Source organism: Myotis daubentonii, chromosome 2, assembly GCF_963259705.1.
Source record: "Myotis daubentonii chromosome 2, mMyoDau2.1, whole genome shotgun sequence".
Classification (NCBI taxonomy): Eukaryota; Metazoa; Chordata; class Mammalia; order Chiroptera; family Vespertilionidae; genus Myotis; species Myotis daubentonii.
In genome coordinates, this window is record NC_081841.1 from 1,075,961 (window position 1) to 1,092,920 (window position 16,960).

At 64.5% G+C, this 16,960-nt stretch overlaps 1 protein-coding gene across 1 annotated transcript in view; it reads right to left on the minus strand.

Moving 5' to 3' along the window:
- The window catches only part of TAFA5 (TAFA chemokine like family member 5), an 87,620-nt gene that overhangs the window by 49,052 nt on the left and 21,608 nt on the right, over positions 1-16,960 (minus strand). The window lies entirely within an intron of this gene.

The following is a 16,960-nucleotide window of genomic DNA, read 5'->3' on the forward strand; positions in this document are numbered from 1 at the left end:
CGGGGCTGCCGCACCATCGCCGCCGCCGCCGGGGCCCGCGCGGCCCGGCAGAGCTCGCAGCGAGGCAACTTGCGCGGCCGGGGCTGGGGGGCCGGTGCCTCCGGGCCGGTGCCGGCCTCCGCGCCCTCCAGGGCCCGCGCCCCCGCCGCTGCGGTCAGCGGGGCCCGGCCGGTTCCCCGCGGCGCCTCGCGCTGCTGGCCCTGCTGCTGCCCGTGCCGGCGGCGGGGGTGGCGGGGCGGTCGCGCCGACAGGTGGGGCCGGCGACACCGTGTGCCTGGCCGCCCGCGGGCTGCTGCTCTCCGGCCGGGACGCGCCGCCGATCGCTGGGCTCGGCCGCTCCTGGGAAGGCGCCGGGAGGGAGCGGGACCAGGCCCGCGCGGCGATCGGACTCCCGCCGCCGCCGACTGCTCTCCGCCCGGCCGCCGATGCGCACTGGGCCGCGGAGGGGCCCGGGGGATCCCCGCCGCCCCGCAGCGCCCCCGCCTGGCGCGCCGGCGGGTCAGGCGGGGCCGGTCCAGCCGAAAACCGCGGGTCGGGCTCCACCTAGGCGCGCAGGGGCCTCACTGCAGAGCGGCCGCGGCGGGCGGGGGAGCTGAGCGGGAGCGGCCTCCGCGCCCCCAGCCCGCTCGCGCCCCGCGGTCCCCAGAGGAACTGGGAGCCCATCGCCACGGCCCAGGGCTGACCCGCGAGCGGTGGCTCCTGAAAATTTGGCACCTCCGACTGGAAACACCCCCTCTCAGCCCCCCCCGCACACACTGCGTGGGACAGGCTATGGCAGCTGCAGGCGCGGAGCGCGTGGGCGCACAGCCAATGCTCCGACACACAGCGCGCCTCCTGCCCGGCCTCAGGCCCGGCTCTGGGAAGGGACAGTGTGTTTCCGGCCAGTTGTCCGCACTGTCCCCGAGCAGCGCCCACTCACTCGCTCAGAGTCCCCGGAAGCAGTGCCACGGCCTCAAGGCATTTTTGTCTGAGCTGCATTTCAAGTTCAATTCCAAATGCTCAGCAAAGGGTTTGGGCCGGGGGTCAGGGAGGGCCTCTGCCTTCACCGTGCCCCCCTGTGCGGGGTGGTGGGGGCCAGGACAGGCCCTGGAGAGCGGGAGGCAGGCCTGTGCCCACGGGGGCTCACCCAGGCCGTGTCCTTCCTGCACAGGGACCGCCGCCAGGCAGGGCTCTTAGAGGTCAGACAGGTCAAACCCCTCAGTGCATATTTGGGGAAACTGAGGCCTGCATAAGCCACATGGCCGCGGGTACCAACTCCAGCAACACAGGGCAGCACTCCACTCGTGCCCGGCCTGCTGCGCCCAGCCTGTCCCGAGCCGGCGTGCCCTGGTCGGAGGGAGGCTGCCTGAGGAGTCCCCGCCTGTGGCTGCAGCCCTCCCAGCTCCCGGCATCCTGGGGGCTCCGGAGGCAGGAACGCCGGGTCCAAGTCTCCCTTGGAGATGGGGCCCAGCCCCACGCAGGCCACACCGCTCAGAGACGGGCCTGGAAGGGGCCACAATGTCGCCCTGGACGGTCCCCTCTCACAACCCCATTTCCTGCAGCTCCTCACCTCACTGCTCTGCCGTCAGCCTCGGCCATTTCCCCAGGGAGACACCCCGGCGTGTGTGTGTGTGTGTGCGTGTGTGTGTGTGCCTGTGTGTGGAGCCTGACCTCCCCCAAGGTCACGGCCTTCCGGCCTCACCTGCAGCTGAGCTACCACTGGGCCTTCAGGGCCACGGGGATGCTGGTGACACACGCTACCCAGGACCCCAAAGGGGCCTCCGCCAGGGACCCAGCCCTGGACACGGCTGGGCCCCCCCAATCAAGTGCCTATTATTCAAAACTTCGAACATTGGGAAGTCGTCAGAATTCAGCACCCACACTGGGGGGATCTTCCATGGAGAGAAGTGTGGCCCGGATTTCTCTTCCAGGTGCAGCCGGAGCCCCCTCCCCCGACACCGAGAACCCCTTCTAGTGAGTGTCATGACATGGGGGTGCCCTTAGGAGAGGGGGCGGTGGGGCACGGGGAGCCCGAGGCCGGCGCCCAGAGGGGAGGCCAGCGGTGCACCGTGGGGGCGGGATCGTCTGGGCGTCTCTAGCCGCACGGCTCCACGCACGCAGAGTGACAGGAACCTCCCTATCCCGTTACGGCTCCTGGGAGCAACCCAGCCCGTCACTGCTGTCCCCAGGCTTCCATTCCCACTGCCCCCCACAGCCATGTGGTGGGATGTGCTGATGAAGAAGCAGACGCACTCCCTTATCAGGAAAGATTTTTCAACATTTGATAAGACTGCCTTTCGATATAATTGGTTTTCCCCGTAATCTCGCATATTTTATGTTCGTCTGGGAAGGGCTCCATGGACTCCAGGGATCGCGCACAGAAGCTGGGGGCCCCGCTCGGAGGGGGGGTGAGGGGCGGGGAGGGCGGCGGAGCTGAGGCCAAGGGCCACGCTCAGCGAGCCGGGCCGGGAGCCAGGGGCAGGACAGGCCCCGGGGGCCGTGGCCCATGTGCCAGCTTCCCTGTCCACGGGGTCACTGCCACTTCCAGGGAGACCCATGCCTCGTCTCACACCGTGCCCGCTCCCACAGGCCTGCAAGCGGCTCCCCTGGTCAGGCAAGAGCCCGCTGGGCGACGCGGGGCCGAGGTGACCCCACTGACCAGGCGCTGTCCGTCCTCCACCTGTGTCCCCTCGAGAGGCCGCGGGGGCGGGGCGCAGGCATTCTCAGGCCGGCGGTGGAGCGAGAGAAGGCAGGCCCCGGACGCACGTCCCTTCCGCGTGTCCCTGCGGCGGGAAATCATGAACGACGCGGGGAAAAGGACGATGCTAATAGTAACAATAACAGCAATAATAACAACTCTAAGCGGCGGCACTCTCCAAGAAGTTCAGAGAATGCGGTGCCCGTCAAAGAAAATGCGGCGGCTAAGATAAAAAGGAACACGAGACAAAAGAGAGGATTCATGGAAATGAACAAAACTAACCAATTCTAAGCCACGGAGGATGGACTGGGGGTAGCGGAGGCGTGACCGGGAGCCAGGCTGCGGGAAATAAGGTCGGAGACGTGTGGGGAGCAGACAGAGATAAGGAAAGGCGGGCGGAAGCTGAAATGCGGGCGATCACCTGTCATTTGGTAGAAACTCCAAAGGAGAAAAGGAAAGGTGACGAGGAGGAGGAGGTAGTCCCCTAAAGGAACAGCGTCTTACAGCGGCGGGGCCCGCGGTGCTCGGAACAGACCTCAGGGCCAGACCCAGGCCGTGGTGTGGAGGGCAGGCCTGCAGGACACAGGGAGCCCAGCGCCCGGTGTGTTGTCTGAGCTCGGAAACAGTCGGACTCTGGACGCTTCGTGAGCAATCCCGGGGCCGGGCCTCTAGGTCCTGAAGGGAAAAACGGGCGTGTAGACTTTTATACCCGGCTGCGCTATCAGGGCCGCCTGCCCCTCGGACGCCCACAGCCCGGCTTCCCAGGCATGGACCCTGGAATGACGCTCCCGCAGGGAAGGGAGTGAGGCTGCGGGTGGGAGAGGGGGAAGGCTCGCTGAGCGCCCGACCCTTCGGCAGTGAAGTGGCCGTGAGGATATCCCCGCACATGCGCGTGGGCCCTCGCGCGCTCGGAAGACTCCCCTCTCCGGAGTCCTGCTCCCGCGCCGGCGTCCCTGGCCAACAACACTGCTGGTGCCGCATCACAAATGTCAGGCACCGCGCGCCGCGTTTCAGAATTCACACGTAGACGGAGGTCAGGAAAATATTTATAGTAGGAAAGCCATGTAAGTCCTTCAGCCTCAACGATGTTTTAAATGTATGAGAACCGGGAGGTGGAGTGTTAGGCTGAGCGAGGCTCCCTCCTGCTCGGAAGGGAGTGGCGCGTCCCGAGGGGATGAGACAGGAGGGAGGGGGAGGGTCCCTGGGGTCATCGTGCGGGCAGGATCGAGCCCATGAGAAGGCTGGCGGGAAGGGCCAGGACGGGGGGGGGGGGGGGGGGGGGGGAGGGCCAGGACGGGGAGGGCGAGGCCGGGGTGGGGGGGGAGGCCGAGGCGGAGTCCTGCTTTTCCTTCCGAAGCTTCATCTGCTCTTGGGTTTTGAACACGTGAGTCCTACCCTGTCCTGTGATTGAGAAAACCTGCATCGTAAGAACGCTGCCCAGTGAGGCCGGGCCTGGAACGCAGGCTGGAGAAGGCCTGGGGTGGGCCAGGCGTGTGACAGCACCTCCAGCTCCAGTCTGTCCTGCAGGCCCAGGGCCGGGCCGGGAGGCGGCGGGCGGTCGCTGTGCGGAAGCCTGCAGCAGAGCCAGGCATGGGAGTGGGCCAGAAGAGCTGGCCCGTCTGGTGAAGCTGTGCATACATGCACACACCTGTAACATGTGACAGGGTACACAGCACATGTGACGGGGCACTGAGCACCTATGGCCGGGTACACGTGCCACATGTTGATCACATGGCACACTGGTTGAGCATTCGTAGCATTGTGACAAGCACACATAACATGTGGCATGAGGAGGCACATGTAACATATGACAGGGACACTCAAAGCATCGGTGCCATGTGCAGAGACACACATGCATGACAAGGACATGTGGAACATGCATGATGAGCACTGGTGGCGTGTCAGGCACATGTAAAGGCATGACAGATGATGCACATAGAGGGAGATATGCAACATGCATGGCAGGAGGGCACGTACATACGCAACAGAAGGGGGCACGCGACACATGTGATGACAAAGTGAGAGCCGGGTGAATTCATCGGTGATAGACGGCGGCCCTGGCTGCAGGTGTGAGCTCCCGGGCATGTGTGTGCACACATGTGCCTGTGAGCCGTGTCTGGGTGTGTGCTTCTGTGCACGTGGGGCCCGGGGTTGTCTGTCTGTGAGCGTCACCCTGGGACACGCTCCTCAGCTGGTTTAGAGGAGACACGCAGTCCCAGGGGCGGGGACGCGCCTGACGCCTCAGCTCCGAAGGCAGATGTGTCCGTCCCCGTGGGACAAACTCTCCCGGAAGCTGCTAATGAGTCCACGTGCGGAGACACGCACACACGCAGGCGAGCATACAGCCTGCGGCCTCCTCCTCCGGCCTGTGCATGGCTGGGGGCCTCCCTTGGGGCTGTGGACACCCCAAGTGCGGAGGGAGGGAGCACAGCACACGCTGCCCCACATCACCCACCCGCTAGGCCCGTGGTGGCGAACCTTCTGAGCTCGGCGTGTCAGCGTTTTGAAAAACCCTAACGTAACTCTGGTGCCGTGTCACATACAGAATTTTGATATTTGCAACCACAGTAAAACAAAGACTTATATTTTTGATATTTACTTTATATATTTAATGCCATTTAACAAAGAAAACTCAACCAAAAAAATGAGTTCGCGTGTCACCTCTGTCTGACACGCGTGTCGTAGGTTTGCCATCACTGCCCCAGGGTCTTCATTCACACAAAGCACCTGCCCAGGCCCGCCGTCCCCTCGTCCAGGGCCTGCAGCGGGGGTGGGGGCAGCGTCTGAGTGGTCACCGGGCAGCTCTGAGCTGGCCTTGCCCGCCGGCTGTGCTTGCGATGCGGAGACCAGAGAGCCGCACGGAGGAAGCCAGACCTGCTGTGCGGAGGCCGCTCTTCCCACGCTCCCTCGTCTGTGGGCCCCTCACGCCCCCGAAAAATAGACGCTGTGACCCAGCAGCACCCCCTTCCGCCCCCTCCGGCTGGCACTCAGGCCTCCCCACGACGGCTCTCACCCCCTCGCGGGTCTGGGATGCCAGGGCTGCTCACGTCACACCAAACCCCGCGGGTCCCCACACCCACGGCCCAGCCGGGCACAGCAGGAGGCCCCGTGAAACCGCCGTCCTGCGAGGCCGCCCCGCGGGGCGCCTGGGCCAGCCGCAGGCGTGACCGGCCTCCGAGGGCAGGGCTGTGCACCCGGAGGCCTGGCCGGGCTGGGCGCCCAGGAGGGGCTCAGAGAGCGGACACACAGGCCCCAGCTCACCCCGCCCGCCATGTCAGCAGCTCTGCCCGGCTCCGGCCCCCGCCCTTCCCGCGGCTGCCCCCCATTCCCAAATGCTCACCCTCTGGGCACACGTTAGCGCCCCTCCGCTGCTCACAGCGCACTGGCTTCCCCTGAAAGCATCGCCTGTGGTGGCCTGGGAGTGGCCCGCAGGCCGTGAGGACGCCGGTGCCTGGGCTGAGCCTGCCTCGGGGCTGGGGGCTGCCCAAGGGCAGGGCCAGGTGGACACTGCCCCTCCTGGACAGGCTCGGAGATTTTCTTCTTGTTTAAAAACAAATAATTTCTTGCTCTGGCCGGTTTGGCTCAGTGGAAAGAGCATCGGCCTGCGGACTGAAGGGTCCCGGGTTCGAGTCCGCTCAAGGGCACATTATCTCAGTTGCAGGCTTGTTCCCCGGCCATGGTCGGGGCGTGTGCGAAGGCAGCCAATAGCTGTGTCTCTCTCACATGATACTTCTCTCTCTCTCTCTCTCTCTCTCTCTCTCTCTCTCTGTGTCTTTCCCTCCTTTTCACTCTCTCTGGACATCAATGGAAAAATATCCTCGTATGGATTTAAGAAAAACCAATAACAATAAATAAGAACCACAGTTTCCTGTTCAGTGTCTCTGAGGCCAGGTAAGCCGGTTACAGACGTCCCGCCCCCCAGTCCGGAGGCCACGCTCCTTGGAAAGTGTCCCGGGCGGAGCTGGCGCGTGGGAGCAAGGCCTCACTCAGACGCCGGCGGCTTCTGCAGCAAACCCTGGAAACCACGTGTCTCTCTCCAGGACGGGCCTGCAGGGGAACAGGACACTGTAGCGGAGGAAGAGACTTGACCTAGACCCGCTGCCAACCAGCGCCAGGGGCCCACAGGCCGTGAGGACGCCCTGGGAGCCCTCCCCCAGGTCATGGCCAGGGTCATGGCCGGAGTCCCTGCCTGGGCACCATCCCGGTCCGTCCTCAGCCACCTCCCACTTGCCACCGAGGAAACTGAGGCTCAGGTCAGTAACACGCCTGCAGCCCTAGAAGCTGGGGCTGAGTCTACCGAGGCTGCTCTGCTACCTCCACGAAGAGGTTATAGTGTCCTCAGAGCCCCTCCATCCCTCCATCACCCATCATCCACCTGTACATCCATCCCTCCATCATACATCCAACCATCATACATCTATCCATCCATCAAATATCCATCCACCTACCTACCTATTCATTTATCCACCTATCCATCCATCCACCCATTAATCATCCATCCATTCACCCAGTCATCATACAGCTATTCATCACCCATCCACTCATTCATCCACATATCCATCCATCCACACATTCACATGCTAATCCATCCATCCATCCATCATCCATTCATCCATCCACCCATCCATCCACCCATCCATCCATCCATCCATCCATCATCCATCCATCCATCCATCCATCATCCATTCATCCATCCACCCATCCATCCACCCATCCATCCATCCATCCATCCATCATCCATCCATCCATCCATCATCCATCCATCCATCCATCCATCCATCCACATATCCATCCATCCACCCATCCATCCATCCATCCATCCATCCATCCATCCATCATCCATCCATCCATCATCCATCCATCCATCCACATATCCATCCATCCATCCATCCATCATCCATCCATCCATCCACCCATCCATCATCCATCCATCCATCCATCCATCCACATATTAATCCACGCTTCTATCCACCCATCTATCTGCCCAGGAAGCCAGAGCTGAGATTGGGACCGACATAGGTTTCCTGAGAGCTGAGTGTAGGCTGAGAGGACACAGGACATTAGAGGTCTGAGTGGACAGAGGACTTAGAGAAGGTCAGTGTGAGAACAGCCAGGCTTCTGTGCAGACATCACAGGCGTCCCCCGAGGGGAGCTGCGAGGCCCTGCTCACTGCAGGCACAGGAAGACCCTGCCTCCTAAGTGTCCCTTTAAATGCTGCTCGGACCCAGGGTCCACGCTTCCAAAGCTCGAGGCTGCCCCTTGGGCCGCAGGCCTGTGTGTCCGTCTGGAGGCTGCTCTGGGGACCCAGAGGAAGGCCCCTGGCTGGGCCGCATCCTTTGCAAAAGGGACCGCTGGGAGCTGGTCTGCGCGACCCTCCCCGGGGACATGGATGCAGGAGGGACAAGGACCTGCAGAAGGAGAGCGAGGTGGCCCTGGCAGCCCTCGCTCCAGCACCTCTCCCCGTCCCCTGACCCCTGACCTTGACCTCCGGGCACTGCCCTGTCTCCCGCCCCAGCCCCCGCTAACCAGAGACCGGTCAGTCCGGGGCGGCCCTGAGAAGAGATGGAAATGGGCCGCTGCCCTCCAGGCAGGGACGTGGCTACAGAAGCCTGTCCCGGGTCCAGGCCGCTCCTGCCCACAGCGGGCCCCTCTGTCCACGGGCCACCCCAGGGAGCCCTCTGCACCCCATCCACCCCACTTCCTGGACAGGGCCAAGGGCGTGAGGCCTGGGAATGTCAGTGACAATAGTAACTGTGCGGCTGACGTTCATTTAATGGCGGGGCCCGGCCCGACCCCACAGGGGCCCGGAGCGGGGGATGGCATTCATTCCTGAGAAAACAGGCCGAGCCCCCAAACCCCAGAGCCGGGGCCAGGGCAGGACCCGGGGCCGTCGGCCGGATGCCCACCTGCGTCCCTCCAGGCCCCGCGGCCCCGGCGCAGCAATGGCTGTGGTCAGCGGCCGCCTCTGCGGAGAGCGTGAGCTGGGGGCGACCCTGAGCAGCCGCGTAGGGGACCGAGAGCACCAGCTTCTAAATAAGGTCGCGCCCCGGCCGGCACATCAGCAATGGCTTATTGATTTTCAAATGCGGGAGCGCTGCCTGTGAAAGCGGTTTATTCCCGCCGCCGCGTCCGGAACGTTCCGCAGGGCGGCCGGGTCTCCGCGGCCACCGTCACCTCCATCGTAACCGACGTCCATCACCCGGCTCTCGTGGGCCCGGGGGAGGGTGGATGCTAAGCGCCTTGCGGCCGGCCCGGGGCCAGGGGCTGGGTGCGTTTCACCCTTTAGACGTGGGGAGACACACCCACTGCGGCCCTGGGGCTGACGCCAGCCCCCTGAGCGGCCCGTCCATCGGCCGCACTGTCCGTGGAGCGGCTGCAGGACCCACGTCACGGAGCAGGAGCACGGGTGTCCCCGGGCGGGCCGTCCTGTCTGTCTGTCCGCTGAGAGCAGACAGTGGCAGCCGGCCCCCCGCCCGCACAGCGTGTCCTGAGCCGCAGGGCGCGGAGCAGGTCTGTCCGGCGGGACCTCGGGAACCAGCGCCCGGACCTGCATGATGAAAGGGCTCGGAGGCCTGCTCTGGCGCCGCTGCCACACGGGGGCCACCCCAGGCCGCGCAGGAAGGCGGGGGAAGGCCACGCGGGAGGGTCGGCGGGGGGAGGGGCCGGGGCCTGGGCTTCCCCCGGGAGGGCTCTGCCGGAGGGCCTGGCTGTTTACGGGGGGACCGGGGTCCCCGAATCAGCCGCCTTCGTGCGGCCCACATCACTCGTCACCGGCTTCCGTCAGGTCCCCTGCTGGTGTCCTGGCGCGGTGACGGGAGTGACCGCTGTCCCTGTCGGCTCGGTGGCCGTGGCGTGGACGCAGACGCGGGCTGGAAACGGACCTTGGTTCCCACGGCTCTGGAGGCCAGAGTCCGGGATCAGGGTGTGGAGACCGGCCCCTGGCCAGGGCCTGCTTCCTGGGGGCAGCGTCTGTCCAGTCCCTCCTCATGGCTCACTCGTCCCGCCACGGGCCCACTGCTCGTCCCTCAGAGGCCGCACTTCCAAATACCTCGGGGGTGGAGTTTCAGCATGGGAATTCGGGGGGTACGGTTCAGCAAGGGAATTCGGGGGGTACGATTCAGCATGGGAATTCGGGGGGTACGATTCAGCAAGGGAATTCGGGGGGTACGATTCAGCAAGGGAATTTGGGGGGCACGATTCCCAAGTGGGCTCTCGGGTGTCTTTCTGGACCCTGTGGATGGTCAGCGGCACCTGGACCGGGCCCCTTGCTGTCCAGCCTGCACGCCCGCCGGGACCTCCCAGCCTGCAGCTCCTGGGCCACGTGTCGTGCCCACGTGTTCGTGTCCACGTTGCCCAGCGCAGCCCACGGAAGTCGCCGGGACCCGCTTCCTGCTCGGCCCAGTAGTAAACGAACCCCTTTCCTGCAAGCGGCCGCCACTCCTCATGGCGCCCACAGCCCGGGGCGGGGAGAGCGTGGCCAGGCCGTGTGGGCCCCCCCATAGCTTCATCGCTGCCTTTGCGGCCGTCCCCGTCAGTGCCCTGCTGCCCGGAGTGGCAGACGGTCCGGCTCCGGGGCCCGAGAGGGGGTGGCCATGAGCTCACGTCGCACAGGCTCCGGGGGCACCTCCAGACCCGCTGTGACCCGCCTGCGTGTGGGACGCCGCGGCCTGGGCTCCGGCGAGGAGTGTGTGCTGCGGCAGCGCGGGCAGCGATTTGCCCGCTGCCGGCAAATTGAACATAAGCTCCCATTGTCATGCGGCCACAGGCAGTGACCGCGCGGTAATGACCACATTGGGATGTGGCGCCGGTGGCCCTGAATACGAATGAACCGCCGCCGCCCGCCCGGTCCCCCTGGGAGCGCCGCCACCGTCCCTCCGCTCGGCTGGCGCTGGGCTGCGAGCAGAGCCGGTGGGGGCGGGGACGGGCATGCAGGCGGGCCTCCGCCCTCCGCCCACGGGGATGGAGAGACATGGCCGCTGGAGCCCAGGCACCTTTGCTACAGCCTCTGCAGGGAACCGTCCGTCTGGGAGCCGAGGTGGCGCGTGGCCTGTCGTCTCCGTGGGTCTGGGAGGCGCCCTGACTTCAGGGCCTGGCCTGCAGGCCGAGGACACGCAGACCAAGCGCCCCGTCGGGACCAGGCTCCTCTCAGCCTCCACATGGGGCCGCCTCACCGCCTCCCACCCCACAGCCCCCCGCACAGGGGTGCCAGGGCTGGGACCGTGCCACAGCCGGGGGGGGGGCAGGGGGAGCAGGAGACAGAGGTGTCAGGAGGGCGGCGATCCCGACCCGGCGCCCCAGGGCCTGTGAGGAGCAGGAGCCCAGAAACTGCTCGAGGAACGACCAGCCGTGAGGACAGGAGCTCCCGCCATCTGCACCCCAAGACCCAGACGATGGGCTTGAGAGCAGAGACACCCCACGTGAAGCCTGAGCAGGACCCCGGGGGCAGGAGAGGGCCCGGCAGCACACCCTGACCCCCAGCGCACGGTCCGGAGGGGCACCCCTCGTCGGCACCACGTGCTCTGGGCTGGCCGCTCAGAAGGAAGACCCGTGCGGGGACCCCCACCCGAGACGACTGGTGTCTGGGCCACAGGAAGCCGGGTGCGTGCGGCTGCTTCCAGGAGCCACCCAGGCGGGCAGGCTCCGTGTGCCCGAGGTGCCGTCTCACTGGGGGCCTGTGGTGGCAGCTCCCACCGAGGGACCCGCACCCTGCCCCCTGCCCCCTGCCCTCTGCCCTCTGCCCTCCGCACTGCGCCTGGCTGCCCTGGGCCACAGCTCGGTCTTGTCCCTGGTCAGGTCCCGGCGCACCTCGCCCCTGGGGACACCAGCTTCCCTTCCTCTAACGGAAGGTGCTCCGCTCAGCCCCGGGGGCGCGTCTCCCGGGGGTGCAGATGGCACCGGCAGGTTCAGACCCCCCTCCACGATCCCGGCTTAGCGTGGGGTGCACCTGTGTACGCCCCGGCTTCTCACCCGCGCAATTTCGAAAGCTCTGCATCCATTCCGTGGAATTACCTCTCACTGTGGTGGCGGGAGCGAGACCCAGTGATCACAGTGGTCCTGGGAGCCGGGGACCCAGGGCTGCTCCGCAGAAGGCCGCGCCCCCCCCCCCCCGCCCCCCGGCTCCCTCCAACCTGCACGGAGCCTGGGGTGGGAGCAGGTCCCCCAGGGACCCTGCCCCAGGCGCCTCCACGTCCCCCAGTGCCCAGGACAGACTCATCTCCTCGGCCCCACCCCCCACCCCATGCCACTCAGAGTTGTCACCGGCCACGGCCACGGGTGGGGCCAGAGGTCACCTTTCCTAAGCTCCCGTCACCTGTCCCACCTCAGGAGCTGACCTCAGAGCCTGGGCCCCGGCTCACCCGTGGACCCTCCGGGCAGCAGGACACCTGCTGGGGCCGAAGGTGAGGGCCTTGGTCTGGCAGGGCTGCTCCCAGTGGGTGTGACCGCACCCCCCGCCCCCCCCCCCCCCCCCCCGCCGCCATCAGCCGCAGCCCCCTCCCTGCCTGTGTCCTGGGGCACGTCTCCTACCGACCCCTCCCCGGCTCCCTCAGCGGGCGGAGGGGCTGGGATAAAGGCACCCGGCAAAGTCACCCCTTCTCTGGCTGGCGTCCACTCAGGGAGGGGGCGCCCCGTCCCCGGGCACCTCGGGGCTCGCTCTCTCCTTTGTCCCGGCTTCCTTCTCCGCCTCCAGTGAGGATCCCCTCCCCAGGACACACCTGCACACCCACCGCGGGAGGTGGAAGGGCACAAGGCCAGGCCGGAGGGTGAGCCGGCGGCCGGGAGGGGCGGCGCTGAGGTCGGCGGGAGGAGTGACCAGGGCCGGTGAGGGGGAGCCGGAGCCCGGGAGCCGCCACACGTACAGCTGCCCAGACCACGGAGCCCACAGGCCCTGGCTGCCGGCCTCCCTCCTCCCTCTCTCCTTCCCCCACGGGTGCTCACAGGCCCCCCCGAGTGTGCCCGGCTCGGGCTGTGCCCAGGGGTCAGTGAGCAGAGAGACAGCTGCCCAGAGCCCAGGGGCTGGGTGGTCCCTCGATGGGGTCTCCTCCGCCTTCCTCCTGCACCCCGAGACCTGGGGGACCCTCGACCTCCTGCCGCCACCTCCGCTGCCTCAGAACCCTGTGGCCGTGCCACGCGCAGCCACGGCCCCACCCACGCACTGACCGGCGACCTCTCGGACACAGAGCAGCTGCCCCTGGAGGCTCTCAGGGACCCCAGAGGATATGATGCCTGCCCACAGTTCCCCGCAGAGATGATCCCCCAAATTCCCACTTGGGGACCCCCACGCCCACATATTTGTGAAAACGAGCGTAACGCAGGGGGTTCTAGGCGTGAGGGGCAGCGTTTGGTAATTCCTAAATTACATCCCGGACGCCTGGGAAGTTTTGCAATAATAATGTGCTGCTCTAATCTGTTAAAACAATGGCGTTTAATATTCATTTGTTACTGGCAATAAATGGCCACAATAATTGATGATTAAGCCGCGTGACCTTCGCTGAACCTCGCCACTCTCATTTGCATTCTCATTAAAACGACAGATTCTGTCTCATTCTTTGAAATCGCAGCACCCGCCTTCCCAGAATTCCCAAAGCCCCCTGAAGAGTAACTAACCCGTGGGGTTACAGACGGGCGACGTGGGAGCAGTTCGTGGCTTTAGGAAGATACCGGGTTAAATGTTTTAATATGCACTGTATTCATCATCATCATTTTGATTAAAAGAAAAAACGAGAAGTAAATGGAAAGCTTCACTGCCATTGTTGGATTATGATAATTTCTCTCCCATCCTAATTTTTATTAATGAAAAAAAATGATGAACTAAACCAGCTGTCAGACTCCGGTACCTTCCCAGCCTCGGCCCACGCTCCCCACCCGCTGCCTCGCGGGGAGCCAGGCAGAGTGTCTGAGGGGTGCCTCCTCCCTCCCCCACCCAGGCCCCAGCACCCTCTTGCCCAGGCGGGGCCCGGGAGGGGGGAGGGGAGCACGGACGAGGACGAGGATGACGGTGGGAGAGGCACCAGATGAGAGGCCTCGGGCTTGCGCCTGCTTCCCTCGTGGGGGATCTCGCTCGCGACTCCGGTGCTCACACTGGGAGGACAGTGGCCTGGATGAGCGCGCTGTCCCCCACTCAGCGGGGAGGACACTGAGATCGGGGTGTGTAACTGTGCTCACCTATGGGCATCAGCACCTGCCAATGCCAAGGTCTCGGCCAGGTTCCAAGGCTGCACGATGCCCTCCAAGCAGGGGGAGGTCTGAACAGAGGGGGCCTCAGGCAGACGGGCCAGGAGAGCATCGCTGTGGGGATGGACCTGGACTGGGTGGGCATGAACCGTGAGCTCAGGAACGCTGAGGAACCTTCCAGAAAGCTGTGCCCTCCCGGCCCCCTGGAAAGGAGCAGGGCCCCAGGCAGAGACAGACCCGGGCCATGAGGTGGGTGAGCACATTAAGGATGGAAAGGGTGGCACCCATGGCTGCCGGCATTGACCAAGGGCTCCTCTACTGTGTGGACAGGGTCTCTCTCCCCCCGTCTAACCACAGGAAACCACTGGACCCATGTCACATCCCAGCACAAGGCCTGGCTGCTGTGTCTTTCAGGGGATGTGAATGAATGAATGAATGAATGAATGGGTGGATGGGTGGTGGGTGGGTGGATGGACAGGGGGGTGGGTAGATGGATGGATGGATGGGTGGGTGGGTGGATGAGTGAATGGTTGGATAAATAGATGAGTGGATGGATGGATGGATGGATGGATGGATGGATGAATAGGTGGGTGGATGGATGGATGGATGGATAGATGGGTGCATAGATGGATGGATAAATGGATGGATGGATGGATGGATGGATGGATGGATAGATGGATGCGTGGATGGATGTATAGATGATGAATGGATGGATGGATGGATGGATGTATAGGTAGATGGGTGGATGGGTGGGTGGATGTATAGATGGTGTATGGGTGGGTGGGTGGATGGGTGTATGGGTGGGTGGGTGGATGTGTAGATGGTGGATGGGTGGGTGGGTGGATGGATGGGTGGGTGGATGGGTGGGTGGGTGGGTGGATGGGTGGATGGGTGGGTGGATGTGTAGATGGTGGATGGGTGGGTGGGTGGATGGGTGGATGGGTGGGTGGGTGGATGTGTAGATGGTGGATGGGTGGGTGGGTGGATGTGTAGATGGTGGATGGGTGGGTGGGTGGATGGATGGGTGGGTGGATGGATGGGTGGGTGGGTAGGTGGATGGGTGGGTGGGTGGATGGATGGATGGGTGGGTGGGTGGGTGGATGGGTGGGTGGGTGGGTGGATGGATGGGTGGGTGGGTGGGTGGATGTGTAGATGGTGGGTGGGTGGATGGATGGGTGGGTGGGTGGATGTGTAGATGGTGGGTGGGTGGGTGGATGGATGGGTGGGTGGGTGGGTGGATGTGTAGATGGTGGATGGGTGGGTGGATGGGTGGGTGGATGTGTAGATGGTGGATGGGTGGGTGGATGGGTGGGTGGGTGGGTGGATGTGTAGATGGTGGGTGGGTGGATGGATGGGTGGGTGGGTGGATGTGTAGATGGTGGGTGGGTGGGTGGATGGATGGGTGGGTGGGTGGGTGGATGTGTAGATGGTGGATGGGTGGGTGGATGGGTGGGTGGATGTGTAGATGGTGGATGGGTGGGTGGATGGGTGGGTGGGTGGGTGGATGTGTAGATGGTGGATGGGTGGGTGGATGGGTGGGTGGGTGGGTGGATGTGTAGATGGTGGGTGGATGGATGGGTGGGTGGACGGACCAGGCGCAGCTTCTGGTGTGATCCAGCTGCTCCCTCTCGTCAGCAGGAGCCTGGCCAGCCCCTCTGCACGTGATAAATATTTATGTAAGGTTTCCCAGTTGTCAGGGTGATAAACGGACCCCTGACAAAATCAATGGCTCCAGTGAGCTGAGTTAATCTACAGGAGACCCTCCGGAGGGCAGGTCCCCTCTGCCTGCCACTCAGAGCTCTGCGAGGGGTCGAAGGTCAGTCCCCAATTACACTCAGAGTTGGGCACTGCGGGCTCCAGGCCGCTGGGCCAGAGAAGTGAGTTCCCATCACAGGGCGAACACGGGCGGAGGGCACCGGCCTCCCTCCTTCCAAAGGCGCTCTTAGGGGCTTCTTTCCGCCAGGTCCTCAGGGGCTCCGGCCCCTCAGGGGTTCGGACGTGGGACCACGGGGAGAAGCACCCGCTTCTACATCCTGATCGCTCACTAAGGGTGGGTCCCGTGGGGCGGGGACGCCGGGGCAGCCAGCACCCGCAGCCCTGCCCCACCTGCGAGGTCCCAGGACCCCCAGGGCGCCGTGCGAGCTCGGGGAGGCCTGGCGCGGGTCAGGGGCCCTGTCGCTGGCGCATCCTTAGGGCCTGCGAGACAGGCAGGGCCACGCGTGGGGGGGGCGGGCAGGCCGGCGGCATAGAGGAGCCGCTGCCCCCACAGGGAGTGTGCCCCGTGGGCATCCACACGGGGTGGTGCCAGTACCTGTCTCCTGAACCCCGCGGGCCCCGTGCTCAGGGGGTGAACTGCTCCTTCGTGCAGGTCCTTCTCAGAGAAGGGGTTCTCGGCCGTCCCTCGCGGCATCTCGGAAACCCCACCACCCCCTCGCTACGCTTCACTTACAGAAGGGGCACCCCACCAGGGCCCCCACCACCGCCTCCTCGCCTGGCATCAGGTTCTAGAAGAGCGGTTCTCAACCTGTGGGTCGCGACCCCTTTGGGGGTCGAACAACCCTTTACAGGGGTCGCCTAAGACCATCCTGCATATCAGATGTTTACATGACGATTCATCACAGTAGCAACATGACAGTGATGAAGTAGCAACGAGAATAATTTCATGGTTGGGTCACAAGATGAGGAACTGTATTAAAGGGCCAGAAGGTTGAGAACCATTGTTCTAGAACATCCCAGGCAAACCATCCTCACCCCCCACCCCACAGGCACATCTCAGGCAAAGTGACGGAGACGCCAGTGGGAGGGCTGCATCGGGGAGACCTGAGCCCGGGGAGCCCCCCGCGAGCAGCTCAGGGGTCCCCTGGCCCAGCCCCGGGGCGGGCAGGGGGCGAGTCCTCCTCCCGCAGGCAGAGGGCGGTCTCCGGAGGCCGAACCGCACGCCGCCCCCTTTGAAAGCCTGATACCTTAGGCGTTCGGATCGCTTCTATTTCTGTGTCTACATCTCAGTTCTGGCCGCGCTCTCCCGGGAGCTGGGGAAACACATTTCTCTCCCGTTTTTAATGTTCTTTTATTTATCAGACTTAGCGCCTCGCGTGGTGGATGGAAACAGAC